Genomic DNA, 22,828 nt, shown 5'->3' with positions numbered 1-22,828 from the left:
TAGAGACACTTGAGACTCGAGTATGTTTAGACGCACAAAACGAATCGCCGAAGGTAATGAAAATAAATCCAACAATCTAACACTAGACAGTTATCTAACGCTAAACTGAAGACGATTCTCATCTCCAAACCCCTAGATCATACCAAATTGAGCACGTTTGAGATACAATTACAGTAGATTTAACTCCTTTGCAAACAATTGCATGCTTGACGTGCATTGGAATGCGGAATTAATATTTAAATCCTAATTAAGTCATATAAGAAATTAATATAATTTGGACTTCTTTCTTCATGTTATATGGATTGAAATAACAATCAATGATATAAATAAGAACTTTAAACTCTTTGACTTTCTAATCTCTAATTAGGAGAATTAATAGAAGATGCACAAGGATCCACGTACGGCAGATTTTTTAAACAGTCGTTTCTGGAAACGTGGTCTTTCAATCCCGAGCCCTAGATCTTACTACTAGATCACCGAAGCCCCATTTATTGTTTGAAGTATTATAAAAACCTTTTAACTATTTTTGTTTAATTATATTTACACTTCGAAGAAGCGCGAAAGCTATTCTGAAATGTAATTCGTAATTCTGAATCGTGACCAGATGACGAGGATGACTTTTGAGTCAGCATATTGATCTCCTACTTCCAGACCACACCAGCGAAAAAACATGTGGCCCAGATAGATTCAACCCTATGCACTTTTAAGTTGCATCAGACTTCGCATTCTGAAATGAAAATTTTCACATTCCTATTAGATAATGATAAGCTGTATAATACAGGGGTGTTTGTGGGACCCCAAAAAATCCCCTGAAACTTTTACGGACTTACTACCGACATTTTGGAGTTTCGAGAAGGGGGGGGGGAGAAATGAAAAATTACAATTATGAAGTATTGAATGACCTAATTATAAAAGTTCAATGAATTACTTTTTTTGCAAAATTAATAACCATTAATTTTGCAAAATTAAGACCTTTGAACCCAGGTCACGTGATCGCACATCTGGTCGAACGAAGTCTCTCCCTTTTTTTTCTGCCGCACCTACTTGCCGAAAAGAATCCAGAAGAGAATGTCCGAGAACCGGGGGAATGAGTCATAGCTCGCAATAAGGAAAGAACAAAAAAGAAGTTTTTTTCACGCATTATCACTGCCTTTGGAGAAAGAAAGGAAAAGTTTTCACCACACACACTGACCTTGCGTTTTCTGCTTTCAAAGCAAACAAAATTACCCAGATCAAAATAAATAATTCATTATTATTCCTACTTCCTTTTGAACGACGATCCCCGGAATTTCCGGGTATCAAAGTTCAAAATCCCCGGAATTCCGGGGTTTCCCCGGAGCACAAACACCCCTGATAATAGCAAAAACCTTTGCATTAATGCTTAGAAATTATAACAAATCTATATTTTTGAACTCGATAAGCAGTAAAAGGAAATTATACGCGAATATATGTACAATTAAGCATTTTATTATTTTTTGGTGTGTTATTAAGGTGCATCAAACCCGCTTACTTGCGGTTCTCCAATGGAATTTAGAATCTTCTGGCTACAATGCCGAGATCTTACCACACTTAAAATCTGAAGGAAGGAAAAAGAAATTTTAATAAAATAATAATAATATCAAACCAAGTACTTAAGCAATTCTAACCATACAATGGAATGCTAACTGCACACAATTTACAGAAAATTAAAAACGCAACAACTTTTTTAAAAAGGTGCAAGTACTGGAAACATGCCTCACAAATCACCTTCTTAAATAATACTGACTCAAATTCCGTAAATAGTATTTCCTCCCTAAAGACTCATCAATACTTGGCAAGAAACACACAAGCAAATTAAACGCACTCTCTTCTTCCTCTAGCACATTTAAATGTTATCCAGTTAATTAAAAATAACACTTACGAAGTCAAGCGTTAAATGCTCCCTCAAAGTGGAAGAGGGGGGCGAGAGATTCAGCACTTTCCTCCCCATCCACAGTACAAAAAGAGCAAGCAGGAATCTTTTATTTTCATCCAAAGTCATTATTTCGCCATGAAAACTTTGCAGTCGAAAAGCGGGGATCTTCGCGCCCTATCATCATAAATATGTATTAAAGCCAGTGTGGATAGAAGATGCTCTTTTAAGAAGTGAATGCAAATAGGAGCCCGCGGTTGAGTCCTTAGCCGGTTCCTGGCGTTAAGTGCCGCCTCCAAATCACGTCGAGGATCTTAAATGGATATTCATTCCGTGCAAGTACCTCGAAAGGAGCCACTCCAAATGCAAATTAAGCACGCGTTTGGTAAAGATTACACCGTTGGGAGGAGAAAGGTATAAAAAAACTTTGAGGGACAGCGAAGGAAAAAACCTGAAGAGCCCTTCCATTTGCGACCTTGTTTGGAATTTTTAACTTATTTATTTTTTTGTTAAAGGAAACTTCCATCAATTCAGATAGTTCATTTGCATGAGAGAATATAAGTTCCTCCTATTCATGAGCATATGGCGAGAGAAAAAGATTTTTTAAAGTGATGACATAATAAACATTGAAACAATGTGGCTTTCGTAATGGGAGACTCATAAAAGATAATTTGTATTTTTATATACCTTGATGGCAGGAGGAGGATGCAAGGAACTCCATCATCATTGAATTATTTGACAATACGAAATAAAAGCCAACAGGAAATAAATTAATTATATTTTTCCTTATTTAATTGAACTTTTTTTTAAAATTTGCTTAATAACCAAGTAGGGCCAGGATTAATTTTGTCCGATCTCTGTAAAACCTATTCAAAGATTATACAAATTCTTAGCAAGTCCTGTTTTGTAGTGGAAATTGCCCAAATAAAGAGAGAATTTCTTGTGAGGGGCGCTAAAAAAATTCTGCACAATTACCACGAAAATTTAACCCTTTTCCACTCCGAAAAGTAATACGATGCATAATTATTCGTCTAATACAAAGATTTGTTTATTGTTACGAAAAATAAAAATCTATCATTGTTTTAAGTTGAATTTCTCTGAAAAATTAATCTACATATTCTTAACACTCTATAGGCATTTTTAACAATGGAAATTAAAAAATATATAAATCAAAATGATGCGTTGCCTTGAATGGTGCATGAGAGGAGACATTGGTGTGCAAAGGGTTGAACCGTTGTATCATAGTCAGTCCCAAGCACTGCCAATCTAAACCTTTAATGCTCTTCTGCCATCCAAAAACTAAATTAGATACTTATAAAAGTTTGTTGGCGCATTAACAGGTTAAATTTTCTGACAAACAACGCAATCACTTGAATTAGCAAACAAAATCAGCAGTTGCGATCATAATAAGGGTCTTGCTTTTTTTTAAAAAGTATATGTATACTATTAAAATATATTTCATACGTGTTTTACGTCTAAAGTATGCGTACAGATCAATGTTCCACGTAATGGCGACAATGGAGTATCATAGGTTAAAAAAATAAAACAAATATATCGTGCGCGTATTTATTAAGCAAAGTTTTTAAAAAATAATTTATATTAACAGAAGTTTCTTTCTTTCTCGTATACGAAGTATATAAAGAGGAAGATCTTAATTTTCCAAAAAATCGAAGTCAAGATTTTGACGAATCTCCATGTATTAAACCACCTTGAGTTACTGTATCAAATTTTGAACGAAATCCAAATTAACATTATATGTTTGACTGAAAGTAATTCAGACTATTAAAAAATGTACTGGGCTAGATGGATGAAAATTCATACAGAGTTTTACATCTAAAGTTTAGACGCTTGTCAAACTTAGAATCAAATCTCTCTAAGGTCACTTGCAGGGCTTACTTTTACATGCACATAAACAATATAGCTAAAAAACCGCAACGATTTAAATATTTGAAATTTATGTGATTTGAGGACAACATTTCTGGTTTCAATCGATCAAAAAAAAGTGTCGAAAATACATAATGGCTGTTTTGGTGCTTGTGTATTAACCGTATTCCTGCGATTATTCGCACGCTCATTGGCTCCTTCCCAATCACATGCGGTAAATAATGCGCAAGTGCAGTTATTAGTGAGTATGCAAGAAAGTTTCGGAAAGATCACTGCTGATTCAATTTAATTAAAATGATATATAGGCACGTTTAAATTATACGCACTTTCTTAATCTTAACTATGTCTCACTCATTTTTACCTCACAAAAAGTTCATTTTGCGAAATACACTTTTGCTACGCGCATAATGTATTACCGATGTAACTCCAGCATTCGACAAAAATTTGTTATATAAAGACATAGGCATCCACGTGTAAAAAAAAATAGCTTTGATGCCTACCATTAATCTAAAGAATAAAAGTATGCAACCAAAATGTAATAATCGATGCTGTCACTTCCAATCAAATACGCTTTGAATTCTCCCAACCAGAGTCCGGGATGCCTTCAAAATGACCATCTCAATCAAAACAGCATGACATCAGACAAATTTAGAAAAAGCGAAATAGAATTCAGAGATATCTGCATCCGAATCGGAACAGAATACAAATCGCCGCACGTACGCGAATGCTGAATGTGTTTCACTCCATTTCGCCCTACTTCCTTCTTGAATTCTTCGCTTAGAAAACGGCATTTCAAACTTATATTTACATTTCCTCACTTCGCATCAAAACGTGATTTCTTCAGAATAAGATACTGCAAATCTAATCGCAGCAATTCAATTAGTATGTGACTGGGATTCAGATCGCTTAAAGTACCTTGTGCAGTTCATTTCACAGTAGATCTTCAATATTCAAACCGGATTTCAGAATGAATGCCGTTTTCCGATATGTCTTAATGCTCAAATGACTTTTAATGCAATTCCAGCACATCAAAAGAGCACATTAGTTGAGGAAAAATCAATTATTTCCTTTCTCGAAGGATTTAATTAAATTTACATTCCGATTTTTAAAGCTACATGAAGTCTATTTTGGGATGAACCTTGTATTTTCTATTTTGGGCGTGAACGGCATCTGAGAAAGTATTCTCTGCCCAATCCTTCTCATTTGCTTGTTCCATGCCAAACAAACGAGAAGACGTGTGGCGACAGATTTATCATGCACAAAGTATACATACTAAACAAAATCAACTGACAATCAACTAAACAATCATCAAATCAAAATCAATTTTGATCTCGAGCCAGCTACCTTTCCACATCAAAGTGAAAACCTCATCACCAAGTCACCACGGTCTTTCGCTATTCTTGGATCCAGAGAGAGTGGTCACTCTTAGACTTTGTTTTTAAATTACAGCCAGTCACCTCGTTACCACAGAACCAAACCATATAAACAGGGATTATTGTGACTGGCTTTTATTATTACTGGCAATGACTAACTGTTATTATTAACTATCGAGCTTTTCCTAAGCTCGACAACAAAACATTTTTTTTTCAACTGTCAACAAAAACTCAGAAAATCTTCAGATCGTTGGTAAAAGGCTAGAATTCTTTCCCATAATTTTTTTAATGTTTTTAAATTTTCAGGGTATTGTAATAATTTTTTTAAAAAACATCACTGTCCATAATGAGTTTTCTTCTCGTTTCATTAAGTTCGACACATGCAGTACTGAACTGAGCCTATTTCTCCACATATACATCTGTTGTCTTGCATCCTTCCGAATCTGTAGAAGGTCACTCTTAGAATTTCTTCTAAACTGTTCCACAAAGGCTTCTGCATGAAAATAGAGGCCCTTGGACAAGATTGGAACTGTTACGTGTACTCAGATTTTTTATTGCTCTCAGAAATGGACAAGAGAACAAGGTGAGAAGTCTTTCCTCTTCCGACTTTCATGTATACACAATATGAAGAATTTAGAGCTTCATAAGCCATTAAAGATGCCTTTCTTTCTACCGATTTAATCCAAAATTTCACACATTTAATATCGGGCCAAAGAATTCATTTACGCATATTTTGTGTTTCAAATTCCTGTGTACCTACACACGCAATTTAAAGAAATGATTGATGGGTTTAGTAAAAAAAATTGATGAAACTCCATAATTCTAATGATAAAACTACATGTTAAATTTTATCCGTAGAGATCACTCATTCCCTTTGTTAGTTATCATAAAAATTATTAACATAATTTTAAAAATACAGGGTTTTTTTTTTGGGGGGGGGGGTAATTTTAAGAGTTTTGAAACCGAAAATTCATTTAAAAAAAACATTTCATTTCTTTTAAAAATTAACACAGAAAATACATATTTGATGTTAGATGCTCCCATTGGAAGAATTTTTCGAAAACTTAAAATTAAAAATCAACTGAAATTTTACAGCTTTTCCTTTCCATGATTTCATTGCATATTATCATACAAAAATAATTTTTAGATCAATTTAAAATTCAAAAAAAAATCCTTCTTGGTGCTAATTTCCCTCTAAGACAGATTCTTTAAAAATATTTTAAATATGTTTTACAATTATTTTTATTGTTTTAATTACCACATTTAGATACACGCGAGTTACACCGACATTAAATCTTTTTTTTTTTTTTTTTTTTTTTTTTTGCATGCACATTTGCATCTTTATAATTAAGAATAAAACAGACAAATGAAACCAAAAATATTACCAAGCAAAATTATTTCGAAAGACAGGATCGAATCTCCTTTAATATTTTTTCACACGCAAATAGCCAACTAAATAGTTAACATTCTCCGCCATTTTCCATTTCATTCCCTCCCTCTTCAAAATACAAGTCACAAATTTCATCAGGCTAAAATAAATTACAAAGCAGAACGGGAGTTTAAAACACATCTATATTTTATTAGCATTTTTCCCAAAATTCTGCGGTCCACGTATCTCGACTTCCCATCGAAGCCGTTACGCGATTAAATTTGCGAAATTCCCAAGCAGAAGTCGGGTAGAACGCAGAAAAGAAACTTTTTTTCCCATATCCCCCAACTTCATTCCCGCGAAAACGGAGGGCAAAAGCTATCCCCACAGACATAAATACGCGTTTCTTCTTTTCTGCATGTTCAGTGGCTCCATTCCTTCCTCTGATATCAGTATACGATGGGTGAGAGAGGAAGTCCTATCGGTCTAGTCATGCCGACCATGCATAAAAGTATACATCCAACATCTTATTCCACATTGGAAGTTGGGGGGGGGGTCTTACAAATGCAACTGCCTGAAGGGAAGATGGGGGGGGGGGGTCTCAAACATCTCTGGAGTCTTCTTTTTCCCGCAACCATTACAGGTAGGTCTTATCCCCCCCCCTTTTCATGGAGAAAAAAAAAAACATTTCAGGCAGATAGAGTATGAGTCAGGTCACCGCTGAGGCTCGTTTGATTTCCCAGGGTTAGGAAAGAGTTACGTTGAATAATGTAAGTCGAAACTTGGTGGAGTATTTTATTTTTATGTTAGACTCGAGTTGGAAATGGGCGGCATTACTTTAAAACTAATACCTCCACATTTGGTTTGAAGTCTGGTAGTTGTTTTTAAATAACTCATCTGAGGAGTATGCGCACAGCATTCGAAGTGAATTGGGACGACGATGTGGAAGTCTGAAGTCGGTGTTACTTGAAATCTACTTGGATTTTTCTTTATTTGTTTTTAACCAATCAACAGAGATTCTTCACAAGTTCATACATTAATTCATTTTTTAATTAAGAGATACCTACTTCAAAGTTGAAGTTTGTTTGCTTTTAAATTTTACAGTTGAATTCCGCTGTTAAATTTAAAATCAATTTTGTAAATATTTACTCGATCTTTTATTATTTTAAATATAAAAATTATTTTAAGATTATACTCGGTTATATTAAATATAAAAAAAAAAAATTTCGAAGGATGTCCCATCTGGTGGAGGATGTCTACTCTACCAGGTTATGATAGAAATTTTTAAAAATGATAGAAGAGAATCCAAAGAGTTCAGCTATGAATAAATGAAATAGCATTTTATTTAGAAGAGATACTGCAGTCAAATAAAAGCATTTATATAAATAAGAAGAAAAATTAACAAAACAAAATTACAGAAATTCAAATTATTAAATAAATTTTCTTCGAAGTTTGCTTACAAATATTACGAAGTATACTGATGATTTATATGTAATGTTTTCTAAAAGTTAAATAACAATTTATTTTTAATTTATCAACAACTATGTTCCTACACATAGATAAAATAAGATATTATCTTTAGAATTGTTATTTGTACAAAAAAATAAAGAGAAAAAAATTAATTAATTTTTTATCATTTTATTTGTTAACCTTCATGTTACTGTTTACAATGTTTGATGAAATTTAATATCATCCTTTGAAAATTATCTATAGCTTATTACGAAAATTAGAATTCTGAATTTTTAAAAAATTGTTTGGAACAGTCTATTTTTCTACAAGATATTTAAAGACAGATATTAAAAATTATTTTGTGTCAAGAATTCTGATTTTAATTAAAAGTAAAATTGAAGATTTTAAGAAGATTTTGTGTTTGATAACATTTCATAGAAAAGCACTGTTGACATAAAATTATTATCATATATTGGGGAGAAAATGCGACTGCATATTCGATTTTCTTTGCTGTGCTTCGAATTTACATAACAAAAAATACATATAGCGTAAAAATGCGAGAAAAGGGAGGAGGGCATTTACGCCTTTCCTCCCCCTATGTGTTTGGTGTACTGTAACTAAATATGGCTTTTGCACAACAAAAATTTAAGGAATGACTTGCCCCTATATTTTTTCGTACATTTCCTCGATATATGGTGTATTTTGTGCACAGTTTCGTCTTAATTGAAGAGAATGATTTATGAATTTTTGATCATTGTCTCTTATCACCGACGAATAAAGTTCAAAATTTAATAAGGATCTACAGGACTACAAAGCACCGTTTTTTCAGTTCAGTTTTGAAGCAGAAACCAAAGATTAAAATTCCTTCGAGCTATTATTTTTGAGTTATCAAATTTCGCAAACAATGAATTATTTTGGAGCAAAGGCGAAATGCTAAAATTCTTTCAACAACTCACCGTTTTTGAATTTCAAAATGTATAACGGTTTGGAACTAAATATTAGAATTCCTACATGAAAACAACGTTTTTAAAAGTATAAAAAATTGATAAGAATCTACAATTCTGCAGAGAAGGCCAAAATACTCTAAGTCTTTCATCGAGTCACCTTTATTGGGATACAAAACAGCTAGACATTAATTACATAGAAGACACCCTCAAAGTCGATATACAAATATGCATACATACAAATACGAGAAAAATCATTTCAAACAATGTCAACTCATAAATATGTAAAATATCCGAGACTGATTTTTTTTGGGGGGGTGGGGGGTGATTATCATACAGTGGACTGACTCTTGTACAAGGCAGGATATATTTTCAACGTTATGCCGGATATGCATTTTCAAACGAATTTATGCAGGTTAAAACATGTTTGGAATTCGTAAAGTGCGCATATTGCTCAAGAGATGTAACCTTAAAAAAATGTCAGATTCACCGCTTTGATATAAACATAAAAACATAAAGTGCTTTTTTTAAATAAAAATCTAAAACTCCGAAAATTTTAACATTTTTTTTAATGTAATGGGGAATTGTTCAACATACTATATGAAAACTAGACATAATTTTTCGGTCGCATGAGACGAATTCATATTAAACGAGAATTCACTGTATATCACTTTTTGAATCTATTATACGAAAAAATAAAAACCATCTAAATCAATTTCTTAATCGGACTGCCATGACATCAAATACTTCACATTTCAATTATATACCCTCATTCACGATACAGTCTTAACCAGGTACGGTTGAGATTTCCAAAACATTTCATACAAATCTCTGGAAAAGTTGCTCAACAGCTAAAGCATATGCTTCATATGAAATTCACTTTCTCCTGAGATTTCTGAACGAAGAAATGCAGCCAACATCCCGCAAAAAGGCAATGAGGCATGCGGACGAAAACGGCTCTCTCTCCCCAATGTTATTTGATTTATGCGAGTGCATTGAAATCGAAAAAAATCCTCGTTTCTTTAACGAGACTATTCGCCAACAGATGATTGGGGGGGGGGGGGGATCTTGTAAGAATTTGAAATGGTTTTCTCGATGCTCCCGATGTGATTGTTTATGCCTCGAATAGCTTATCGCATTTTGAAATCTCGGAATGGTTTAAGGTTATGAAGGTGTTTTTCAAACTGTAGGAATACCCGTCACTGACAAATAAAGGAATATTATTATTAAACTATGTTTTTTTTTTGTTTTTTTTTTTCTTTTTGAAAAAACCAAGGTAAAAATTAGGGATGGTTTATATAATTAAATAAAAAAAACTTTAAAAAAATACCATTTTAGTTTTAAAAAAATTATATTTAAATTTTAAAGAATCGAACTAAAAATTACAAACAATAAATTTTATAAAAACAATAAAAATATTATTTTTATCAGTGCACTGTTTGCGTGCGTGCGTGCGTTCGTGTATAGTGAATAGCTTATAAGCCAGTTAACAACTACGCTGCAGGAGCAATTGCTTTTGTATTGTGGTCATGTTACTAGACTGCGAACCACAAGGTCCCAGGTTCTATCCTCGCTCATAACAATTCGCCACATTGGTGACCTAGACGTGATTTGAACACGCAACCTTTTGAAAATAACAATTCGCCACACGTGTGTGTATGTATTTGTGTGTGTGCGCGAGCGTCTTTCTAGTGTGGGAACGACGTTCTCAGCAATTTTGTTAAGCGTGTGTTAAAAATAATTAAGCATGTGTTAGAAATCTAAAAGTTCCAGAATTTAGAATGAAAACCTTGGCTAACTTAAGATTTAAAAAAAAAATAGGATTTAATTTAGATTTAAAAATACCATTACATAAATATTATTTTCTACTTTTTAATCTTTAACTAAAAATTCTTTAATATGAATATCATGGAAAGTAACAATATTGTTTTTCTCAAATTATTTGCCAAATGGCGTCTTCGTAAGGGATTTAAATTTAATTAACTTGTTAAATTGATAATTTTATTCTGGAGATATTAAAATAGCATCTTGTCAAACACACAATTGTAATTCTCAATTCTCAGAAGATGCCTGACCTGAACTTAAACTCACCACCTTATTTAGCAACCCCATATCCGAATAATGATTCTTACATCATAAGCTCCAAATCAAAAATTGCTAAAAAAAATCGAGCAAGTTTCTCTTTTACATGTATATTTCCGAATTAAAAGAGTGATACTTCATAATACGCGGTTAAAAATTATTGCGCTGTGCTGTTATTATTGTGTTATGTGTTATTGTAAAAAGTTATTGTTTTATGTGTTTTAAGTTTAAAGTAAAGCATATCTCTTCAGACATCAACGACAACATGCATGTTTGAAACATTTTTCCAAATATGGTGCTGTCTTCAGTTACGTCATATTACAGGGAAGAAAATCAAATGCGTATTTGGGAAAATAACTTTTTTTTTCATTGATGGTTTTGGTTTAAAATATGCCAACATTTTTGTGTAGATTTCTCAAACCAAATTCCACTAAGTAGTTCGCTTTATTTTCTAAAAAATCAACTCCATATGCATACAGACAGTCATAATTCTAAATAAATCACAAAATAATTTTAAATAATACAAAAACACATTGACTTTCTAATTCTAATCTTTAAAAAATACATAATTCTTTCAGAAACAGATATGTGGAGAAATAAAATCCCCAGGTGGAATTTTTTAAATCAATATTATATATATATATATATATATACCTTTCTGTTAAAATGGTATATCTCTTGGGCATAATTTCAGGGGATTTTCGGGTCACGAGGAATCATTATTAGACAAATGACTGCATTTCCTCACAGAAAAAATCCCTTTCTTTGAATCCCTGCCTGAGGGGGTGACCCTTGAAAAAGTCTTCAGGCCGGATTCTTTTTTTATATTTTTTATAATTTTTTTTGGTTTAATTTTTATTTGATTTTTTGTTTTTCCTATTAACTTGATTCTAATACTTTTGTATCAATTCATCTGTGTTTTAGAAGTAGCTGCAATTGCGCTCTCTAAATACTATGAAGTTCTTTTTTGGTTTTAGTTTAAATAGGTAATAAATTTTAGTTGCGATTTCGAAACTGTTTTGTTTCGTTTTCAAACTATTTCTTACTTTATATATATATATATATATATATATATATATATATATATATATATATATATATATATATATATATATATATATATATATATATATATATATAATCGTGCATTGCCGTCTGTAATGCTGCACAATATCTTGCTCTGTGTTCTTATCGGATGCGAAATCCCAACTTCAGTTTTGGTGTCCAGAAATTAAGACATTTTTTTAATGCTAAAATTGTTTGATTTATCGATATGTGAATATAGCTATGAATGAATAAAAATTAATTGAAGGATCATAAACTACACATTTTAAAATGCTAGATTATAGCAAAGGTTAATGAGCTGCGATCTGCAATTTTTATTATTTTCTATTTATGCTGATTCATAATATTGACGTAGAAAGAAAATATTATTTATTTTCTTTCAACAGTATTTTTATCATTTTTATTGAAATTGCAGCTCTTGTTTTTTATGTTAGTTGATCATTATTCATCTCAAATCGATTTTAGTGATTAATTTTAATTTAAATGTTCATGAACATTAAAGGCAGAAAAATTCCCACTGCAAAGAAACAAAACTTTCACGTTACTACATCTAAAACATACTACATTTTTTAAAAATATCTTAAGCACTTCGCCAATATACGTGAGACTTTCTACTATAGTTTTCGTTAATTAATCTATGACAATCATATCCAAGATAATGGGAACATTAGAATACTCTTTATCCATTTACTTTGAATACGAAAAAATAAAAATCCAACAATCTTTCTTTTTTTAATCCCCTCCCCTTGAGCACAGCCGAAAAATTTTACGTTTCTAATTCCACATTCCTATCCCTCTTACTCTCCCTTCAAAAAATATACATATCCTACTAAAAGCAATTTCATTAAACTGCTTTTGCTATGTCTAATATTCAAAAGGGATATGAAACAAAAGAACCGATTAACTATTTCGGAATAGCATCGAGGTGAAAGGAAATTAAATTTCAACAACAAACAGAAACGTTGGAAATCGTTACGGTGCAACAGGGAACAATTTAATGTATTTCCCACGTAGGAAAAGAATTTATTAAAAGCCTGACATAACACATAGTATAGCTGGCAAATAACTGCAGCTTTTTAGCCATTATGAAAATAGAAGAACATTACTAAATTAACTACAAATAGTTCACTCATCACACTTTAAAAAACAAACTTTCCCCTTCTTTCCAGGAGTAACAAAAAGGGAATGAAGTGGATTTGGGCTGGGGGTGGGTGAGATAACTAAAAGGAAAAAAAAAAGAAGAAAGGGGGAGAAAAAAAAGGAAAATTAAGAAAAAGTGTGAAAAAAAAAAGCACAATTAAAAAGTGACAAAGACGATTCTCACAACTTTAAAAGGGAGATAAAACTAAAACCACGATGAAGTGTAAGAATAAGGAGAGGAAACGGATGGGGGTGGGGATTATCTCTAATTAAAGAAGTGGGGAAAAGTAATTACATTAGAAGTTTCTTTTGTAATTGAAAAAAAAAGTAGTGTTAAAAAATTGTTTAACGAATTTATTGCAAGGTTCTCTCACACAGTCAGGGGAAAATACCATTTCCCCTCCCCTGTTCCTTAAGGAATTCAATAAGGTGAATAAAAGCGGAAAGAAAGAAAATGGAATAAGGGGAGATAAAACATAATAGAATAATCTTAAAATCGTTACGAGTATTCTATCTAGACAACACAATATATTTATCTTCCGAAGAAGTAACTATTTTGCCAATGACCACCTTACACATTAAGTTATGGCAAGACAAAAAAAAATCCCTTCTCACATTTCCACAAGTCCTCATACATGATTATAAAATAATTACCATGAGAAACTATTAGAAAAGCAATCAGTCAAATAATCAAATGCCATAATTTCAGTGTAAATTAAAAGGCATTGGTACCACGTGTATTTTATGATGGCATTTATTAAGCAGAATCAATAAGGTTTAAAAGAAGATAAATAATAAAGTATTTAATAAAAAATTAAAATATTATATTATACTAATAATATAAAAGACGTTTAAGGTATTCAAGTGTTACTTTTTTTTTTGGCATTTTTAATTATATATTTTTATTTAACTGCAGATTATAAAAAAAACTGAAATTCAATAATTCGATCCATGTGTTAGACACATCATTGTAAGCGAAGGAATTAATTCTTTATTCTGTTAGTGAAAGAAGATTATTGTTCTCGAATTCACGAGCTCCATAAAATTCATTGCATCACTGTCAGAAACAGAATACAGCAGTTCCATTGCATACAACTATCATGAACGGCTTCAAATAATAGAAAATGTCTATTGAAACTATAAATAAAACATATCTTAATGAAGCTTTGTAATCTGAAAAATAATTGCATTACATGCTGAAATTAATATTGGGCAGGGGAAACAATAATTAAAGTAAACAGAGCAAACAGATTTTTTTAAATTTAATTTTTTTCCACATTGTAATGTATGGTTAATGCAGTCACTGGCATGTATTTAAAACATTTTAGGGGGCATTTGCATAGAAAATGAGGGTGGACTAAATTTTTGTGCTCGGCTCTGCAACTGGTTACAGCACTCACAGGCACTCATGGACTGAAAAAGATATTGTCATAATTTCAAAAATCATTCTCCACCTCACAACCTTCCTTCCAAAACTTAATAATCACTAAAACAGCAAAATTAATCAAAATCTGGAAGTCAAATTTTTTTACAATTACCACAACTCTCTAAAGAACAGTTCTTAAGCCAGAAAGTAACCAAGGGAAGTAGTATCCTCAAAACGTCATCACATACTCTTTGATAAACTCGTCATGCTAGAGAACGTCGTCTTACAGGGCATTGAAGTACAATAATCAAGAAATATTACTTTTGCTGTGAATTTAGCATTTTTACTCAATCTATCGTATCATCCTTGGCAAGTTATTTGGCGATTTTAATCTCTGGCGTGCGTTTATAATATCTAAAAATCGAATCTGTGTTTTAGATACTGTTGCTATTGGCGATAGGCGAGGATCGAACTCGCAACCTTATGGTTCGTAGCCCAGTAACATGACCACAAGACAAAAGAAACTTCTCATGTCTCGTGGCTGTTATCTGGCTTATAAAGCGTCACCACATCACTCCCCCTCCAGTGCGTCGAAGGTGAGACGAACGATATTTTATCCTGTTTTTTTGCTGTTATTAGTGGTGATATATTGGCTGATTTTTTATCAGCTTATTTTATTTATTTTTTTAATTTTATTTATTTCTGGTAGAGGGCGCCATAACAGTTGTATGAAGTTTGCGTATTTTCGTCATCGGGTCACCAATGTAGCTATTGGCGATAGGCGAGGATCGAACTCGCAACCTTATGATTCGTAGCCGAGTAACATGACCACAAGACAAAAGAAATTTCTCATGTCTCGTAGCTGTTATCTGGCTTATAAAGCGTCACCACAGATACGTTTTTCTCGATTGGAACAAAGATTTAACACAAACTGCACTTGTAGTCCCAAAATCACGTATCAGATTTGATACATTTAAGTCAATGAGTTTTTGAGTTATCGCGTTTACATGTTTCTGAAACTACAGACCAACAGACAGTCAACCTATTGTTAAATATGACTCAAAATTTGGCAGGTGTCTACACTATAGATGTACATATGTTACCACATTGTACCAACCTAGCTCTTTTCATTTTGTAATTATCATAATTTATATTCGAACAACTGGACAGACGGACTTCCTCTGAACAGATCTTACTCAAAATTTAATAGAAATTTGCAAATTTGGTGTAAAAACCGTATACCAAATTTATGCCTAGGTCAAAGCTTTTTTGAATTTTTAATTATTTTCTAAAAATGCATTTTCCGAAATCAGGGAGGTCTAAAACCTGGAGATTCGTCAAAATCTGGGGTTCGAATTTTTTGACAATTACCATACTTTGTCCAAATAACACTTCTTAAGTCAAAAAGTTAAAAGAACTTGGCAATGTCTAGTCAAAAGCGTGGAGGGAACGTCCATTCCAGTGTAGATTATAAAAGAGAGACGCTCCATCCTCTCCAGGTGAGGCAAGCAGCGTTCCGGAGTGATGGATTCCGGAGATAAAGTACGAGCGCCCCAACTCGGGACGTCGCTGGAAACCGACAGATAAGGAACGAAACCAGGTCCAGGATGAGCAGAATATGGATTTCTACGTCCGCAGGGAAAGCAAGGGGGTTGGAGAGAGCGGCCTCATAATCCCCGGTGGAAAATCGTCTGCTGAAGAGTGATGGATGGGGAGACTTAAAAGGAGATTACACCGCTGATTGGCCACAGGAGGATCAAGCCAAGCGATCGAGATTTGTAAGGATGAAACTTCCTTAATGGTGTGTGTTCAATTCAGGTTAAAATAAATATTTTTCAGTGAGTATCTCGGAAATCATTCGAACAAGGAAGGCTAGTTATAATGTAGAAGCTACCTGAATCGAGAAACAATACTAAACACGAATGACTTCAATGAAAAAGTACCATATGGAAAACATTAGAATATGCTTTTTGAGGAATTGGTAAATATGAGTGTAAACTTTAATTTCCCAAATTTTTCCGTAAGATCTATACCAATTGTTTCATAAAAATGCTTATCAGAATTTACCTATTGGAAGCGAATAATATTTTTAAATATTCAATATGCTTTCCTCGCGCTCCTCTATTAGATCTTTCGAGATCTTGAGCAGGCTAAGGATATAAAAAAATAAGCGCTTTTGAATATACACACTAAATAACTACATTGAACCGACATGGTATAGAACACAATAAATGCGAATTAAGAATAGGCTTTAATCGATTCTATAACGTTTTCATTCAGAAATAAATTTTCCCGAAAATAAAATTATGGCATTTCTGAAACAGAAACATGCAAAATAAATAGAAATTAAAACCGAGTTGATCAAAAAATAATCAACGGCAAATAAACTATTTGTATCAATAGTATTTCAAATATTAAAGGAATTTTTTTAAGGCATAACAAAAAAATATATCAAAAATGGAATGACATGTAAATAGCGTCAGGCAGGAAATGATAAAAACTAAAAGAATACAAAAACAAGGCACATACAGCACACAAAAACTGAAAACATGACTAAATCCCAAGGCAAATACCACCCAGTAACATAACTAGCAAAGAATGCTCGTTTCCAGTCTTAGAAAACGTCATGATCACTTTCTAAAATGAAATATCTTGATGAACTTAAAAACACTGCCCTGACCAAAACGCCATTAACGCTTACATCTACTAAAATCATTAATGATGACAGAGGATAAAAAAAAATCAAGTATGTCCCAGACAACAACTACCAACACTGCGCCATTGATATCACTTAAAATTCGACAAGCAATCTATTATTATTGATTCACTGGGGAGAAAATTATCTGATGAGGATTGCGATTAAATGATACCCTCTTGTCGTAATGTCTGAATCAAAGAAAAAAAATTTTATAAAAAAATATTAAAACACTGGATCAGAAACTGCAAACAGGAAATGCTGCGATAGCTAATAGACACGAATACTGATCTGTTTGGTCTAAGACTATTCCAAATCTTTCATTCAATAACTTCATAAAGTTAATAACGTCTTTGCCAACTATAATTCAATTCTTAGATGACGCCAAAGTATTTTCAATACTGAGATTGATAATACTAAAAGCTTTTATAAAATGATAGTAACATAGTGATCTGTAATACTTTTCTATCCGAAAAAGCATCGATCGTGGAACATAAAACCCAAACCTGTAGCAATAAATAATCTGTGTAAAAGAAATATTCCAACAAGACATGAGCAATCTCATAACTGCCAAGATCCAGCGGTACAGATCGGTCTCTGTGCACGCTCGGCCGACCATCCAATCTCTACTGATCCATGAGAAAGAGGAAGCGGAGAGGTTAATAGTGGGAGCTCGGACAAGAGGATTGCATTTCGTCGGATAATTGCCGCGTGTGATTGGCAGTCGTGCCTCGCATCCCCAAGAAGGATTGCAGACGGAGGATCGAATGACAGGAGAGAGAAAAAAGGATTCTCTCCTAAATCCGTATTTGAAACCCTTGATTGCAATTCCCTGCGCCCAAACAACGATAGGATAGCATTTCCAAAGGGGCCCTTCTTTTGGGGTGGCAGATGAAAATGCAGTGGCATAGAAAAGGCACGTGGCGCTTGTGGCACAATCTTTTTTTTTTTTTTTTTTTTTTCTCTACCTCATTATTTATATCGTTATGAAATGAAATAAAAGAACGATCATTATGGAGACATATACAATTCTCTTGCTCCCCTCTCCATGCTACAATGACAATTAAAGTTTTAGCTCTACTAAAAAACGTTTCATAATAATAAACTTAGAATGCAAATGTGCACCTTAATTTTCGATTCTGTGAAGACGCAATAGAAATTTTATGAATTACTGAAGAACTTAAAAGTGATTTAATTAGATTAGTCAATTTTATAAAATATTAATCGGCTTAATATAAATCAACAGATCGAGCCCTCGGTTAAGCAAGGTCGGTAGTTTATTTAAAAAAATGTTTAGTTACTCTTCGTTTTATCCAGAGACAACCACTTTCCGACGATTCTATCTCACTAGGGGGTGAGACGCCTAAGGACATGCGATTTTTCGGAATTTATTTTATTGTTAAATGTAAACATCTCCTCTTTTTGTCTTTCCTCTTACCCCTATTATGTTGAATTAAATCCCTTCTAACGCATGCACAACAACGTGGAGGGTTTTAGAATTTGTTGGCAAACAGTAGCTCGGGATAATATTTCAATTAATATTCAGTTAATTGCAACATACGTAATCAAATAGCAGTACGCAGGGAAAGGTATCTCCAAACTTTTATAAATTAATCTAGTTACTAATAGCAATAGCAATAGAATAGGAGCAATAGAAAAGAAGTAAAATTTTATCATAGCAGAAACTTTGCAAGCACAAAACATACGCCTCCCCACCCCCTCCTCATAAGAAAAAAGAACAAAAAAAAATAATAATAAGCAACTGAAAAAAATAACCCATTCCAGAATACAAATAAAAGTGCTCGTCCACCCCTTAACAGACCACAGTGGTTATCCAAGTACGTGCTGGTTCCCCAGCAAGAATTCCGCAGAGGAATGCAAAGAATTCCACTGAGAAGAGGAGCGAACGTATTTCACCCGCAACCCCCTACCCACGGAACAACAGACCCGCAAGTTCCATTTATTTTGCATCTCATTCTTCTTTCAAACAATTAGTCACTTTCATGTAATGAGCAAGTGAAGAAGGGGAAGTTATTTCTGGCGAAGAATTTTACCCGAGGAACACAACTGCGGAAAAGTGTTCAACCAGAAGCTCATTAAGTCTTGCATGCTCGAGCTCCACTCGACCACAAACTGGGTCTCTTATCTTCCACCTTAACGACCATTTTCTAGAAAGAGGAGTCAAGAATCGATTAATTGTGTAATTCAGGACAAATTAACCAGCCCATTTAAATTTATTTTACAAAATATTTTTTTAAAACTGCATATCGAATACTGCAAGTTGTAACAACTAATTAATCAAGTTGAAGGGTGGTTTGGTGCTAGACGAACTTATTAGCCAGATATGGGAAGTTTTTATTAAAGAAATATCTATTTTATCAAAGAAATTATCAAAATAGCAGTAAAATTGTGTCATCCATGATGAAATATATATATATATATATATATATATATATATATATATATATATATATATATATATTGAGCAATTCTATAAAGCCAGCCTTTAGATACAAGTTTGAAAATTTGGCACCTAATTACTTTTTAGGTAATAAGTGATCACTAAAAAAATAATTTATTTAAAGTAGTTTCAGTTGTATTTTTAATTCAAAATGTATTGAAATTGTAGCACTTTTTCTTCGAAGCTTATTATTGCACAAAAATAATCTAAAATAAGATTTTTTTTTTTTTTTTTTTTTTTTTTGCAAATTTTTTTCCTGAATTTAAATAAATTTTTTTAAAAAATGTAAGCATATTTAAAAAAAAAAATTTCTTTAGTTACTGAATTTAACTCATGCACATTGAGACGATATTTAAAAACATTTTTTGTGCGCACGTTGTAGCTGCTACACAAACAGCAAATTTTTAAAGCGAAATAAATATAGACGGATTAAGCCTGACGCTATAATCTTTCGGACAAAATGTTTGAATGCCTATAAAATTTCTTTTTCTAGAAGAAGTGGCATACATATTGTTACTATAGGAGTAAGAACTATAAGTAATAAATCTAGTGGAAGATTTTCGAAAAACAATGTGCAATACAATAACATTACCTTTCTTTGGCGACCAGCTGGTTCGCAGAAATATTGATTAAATCGCTTATACATAAAATTTCGGTTAAATCGTTTAGACAAAATTTCATGTCCATTTTTCCGTCAAATTGTTAGACATTAAAACCATATTACTTTATGTTCTGTTCACTGTGTACATGAGCTTTGTTAAGGAAAACTAGTCTCATGACATAATAGCGCTATTGAAAACACAATTGTAAATTTGCAAATACCTCTTTATTCAACTTTCAACTACACAGATATTTAACAGATCCATCTCCCTAAGCTTTCAACAATGGAAAATAATTTTAGGTTAATGAAACAGGTTAGTTTGGTTTAGTTATATTAACGTCCCGTTTGATGCAACATTAGAGTTATTTTGGGACGGACCTCGTAATTTTGAACCGCGGTCAGATGACGAGGACGACACCTGAGCTGGCACCCCCCCCCCTCTTCACACCACACCACACCACACCAACGGGAGGACGTTTGGTCATGACAGATTTAACGTACAACAAACTCCCTTACACGACGGCTTTTCGGTGGAATCGGGTCACGAACCTGAAACCCTCCGGTTCCGAAGCCGAGACCTTACCACCAGGCCACCGAATGAAAACAGAGAAAGCGTTATGAAACAGAGAAAGTGTTTTGAATTTCAAATTAATAGTATAATTTATTGTCGGAATTTAGGCTAAAATATGTTTTAAAGAATCTCCGAAATTCTGGTAAAATCTGCACGACTATATAATTGATAATATCAAAAAGATTTTTTTGTTTATTTTGAATTTTAAAACGGTGCAAAAATTATTTTTGTGCAATATTATTTTTGGAAGTTTGCGGGAAAAACAAAAACAATCCAACAATTATTAGTTAATTCAAAAATATAACTCCGAGATGTGCATTCCCACCCTTTAAGGTATATATGAGCCAAATTTCGTAGCTGTAGGTCAAACGGTCTGTTCATAGAACGCCAACATACACATACACACAAAAACACATACATTCATCTTTATTATTACCAGAGATTAAAAAACGACCCCCTCTTAATTAATAGAAAATTCATTACTAATTAATATCTAAAGACAACAAACATTTCTCAAAAATGAATAGACAATGTGTTCATACTGAAAATATTAGCAAAAAATAGCAAGTTTATATCGAATTCATTGATACTAATAGGGAAAATTTTGCGTTAAATATGCATTTTAATTGTAAGCATTTAGTGCAAAGCTTTTCAAAAACCGTTGGAAGTGCCCTCAATGAAACTTTCCCACAGATTTTACCTTGTGCAAGATCGTGAACGCTAAGAACATTCAGATTTTTTAATAGCAGAATCCTATACATGAACGTCATGAGTTCAGAGACCAAAGTAAAGTAAACCAAGCTTTCTTCTTTTTATAGCTAACTTCTTTTTCTCGATGATTTCTTTTTTACGACTGAATGGGATCAAAATTTGTGAAAGAACTACAACTTTAGTAACAAGATCACATACCATATTTCATTATCTAAATTAATTGCATTTACACATAGAATTCACAGACTATCAAATGGCCATGTACACGAATTTGGTTCAAAATTTGAAATGGTTCAACAAAGATGCTACAAATGAGTACCAACTTTTATACATTTAGTTACTTACGTTCTATTACAATTATTTTGGCTTGAACTCGAAAAGGCAGATCAACTTCCTGCAAATGGACTTCGTTAAAATTTTGATCAAAACCCACAAATGTAAAAACACATACATCAAATTACATCCATTTTTTAAAAAAAATGTCTATACACTGACAAACTGACAAACACGATTTTAAAAATGTGCTTTTCGACCGAAATTACAGATCCAACAAATACTTGAATGTTGAGCTTTTCTGATGACTACAATACTTTCTTTTAATGTATTTTGTATAGAAAAAAGGGGAAAAGAAAAAAAAAAGGGGGGGGGCGAAATTAATCAAACAGTGAATTAGTGGAATTTCTACAGATTAATTTAAGAAAACCGAAATGTGTTAGGAGAAGCGTCTTTTTCATTAGGCATCTTATATAACTTAATTTTTTCTTACATAGCCTTGGTTAAAAAAGAGGGGTGGGGATTTAAATTACGAACACGAAAACATCCAATCTGTTATCCATGCAAAAGCTTTTCAGCTGTCTGATTTCGGTCAAGGGGAAAGCAACACGCAAATTGACACCTCCAACAGAAAAGCCCCCCGATCCTTTCTTCCTTACTGAACAAAATAAATAAAGGCCTTCTCGCTTTTGCACACCGGATCGGACAACCGAAGGAAGTGGAAGCAGGGAAATGAAAGGGGGTGGAATTCCAATTTAATCTGTGCCTATCTTAAAATCGATGACGCAAGGCAAACATGCAGAGGGGGTTGGGGCATTTTAATTTGGGCTGGAAGCCTCCCTGGGGGAGAAACCTGTTATTTATTACATGTCGACAGCTCCGCCGCGCAGGTAAGATCAGCTCATTATTTACCCAATCAGAGTGTGTGTAATACTCGTTTCGACCAATGAGAA

The 22,828-nt window shown here is 33.0% G+C and overlaps 1 protein-coding gene across 5 annotated transcripts in view; it reads right to left on the bottom strand.

Moving 5' to 3' along the window:
* Positions 1-22,828, bottom strand: part of LOC129968742 (disks large 1 tumor suppressor protein-like) — a 294,351-nt gene that overhangs the window by 183,734 nt on the left and 87,789 nt on the right. The gene's annotated exons all lie outside the window — the stretch shown is intronic.

Source organism: Argiope bruennichi, chromosome 5, assembly GCF_947563725.1.
Source record: "Argiope bruennichi chromosome 5, qqArgBrue1.1, whole genome shotgun sequence".
In the NCBI taxonomy this organism is placed as follows: Eukaryota; Metazoa; Arthropoda; class Arachnida; order Araneae; family Araneidae; genus Argiope; species Argiope bruennichi.
This window is presented reverse-complemented; position numbering and strand designations above follow the sequence as displayed.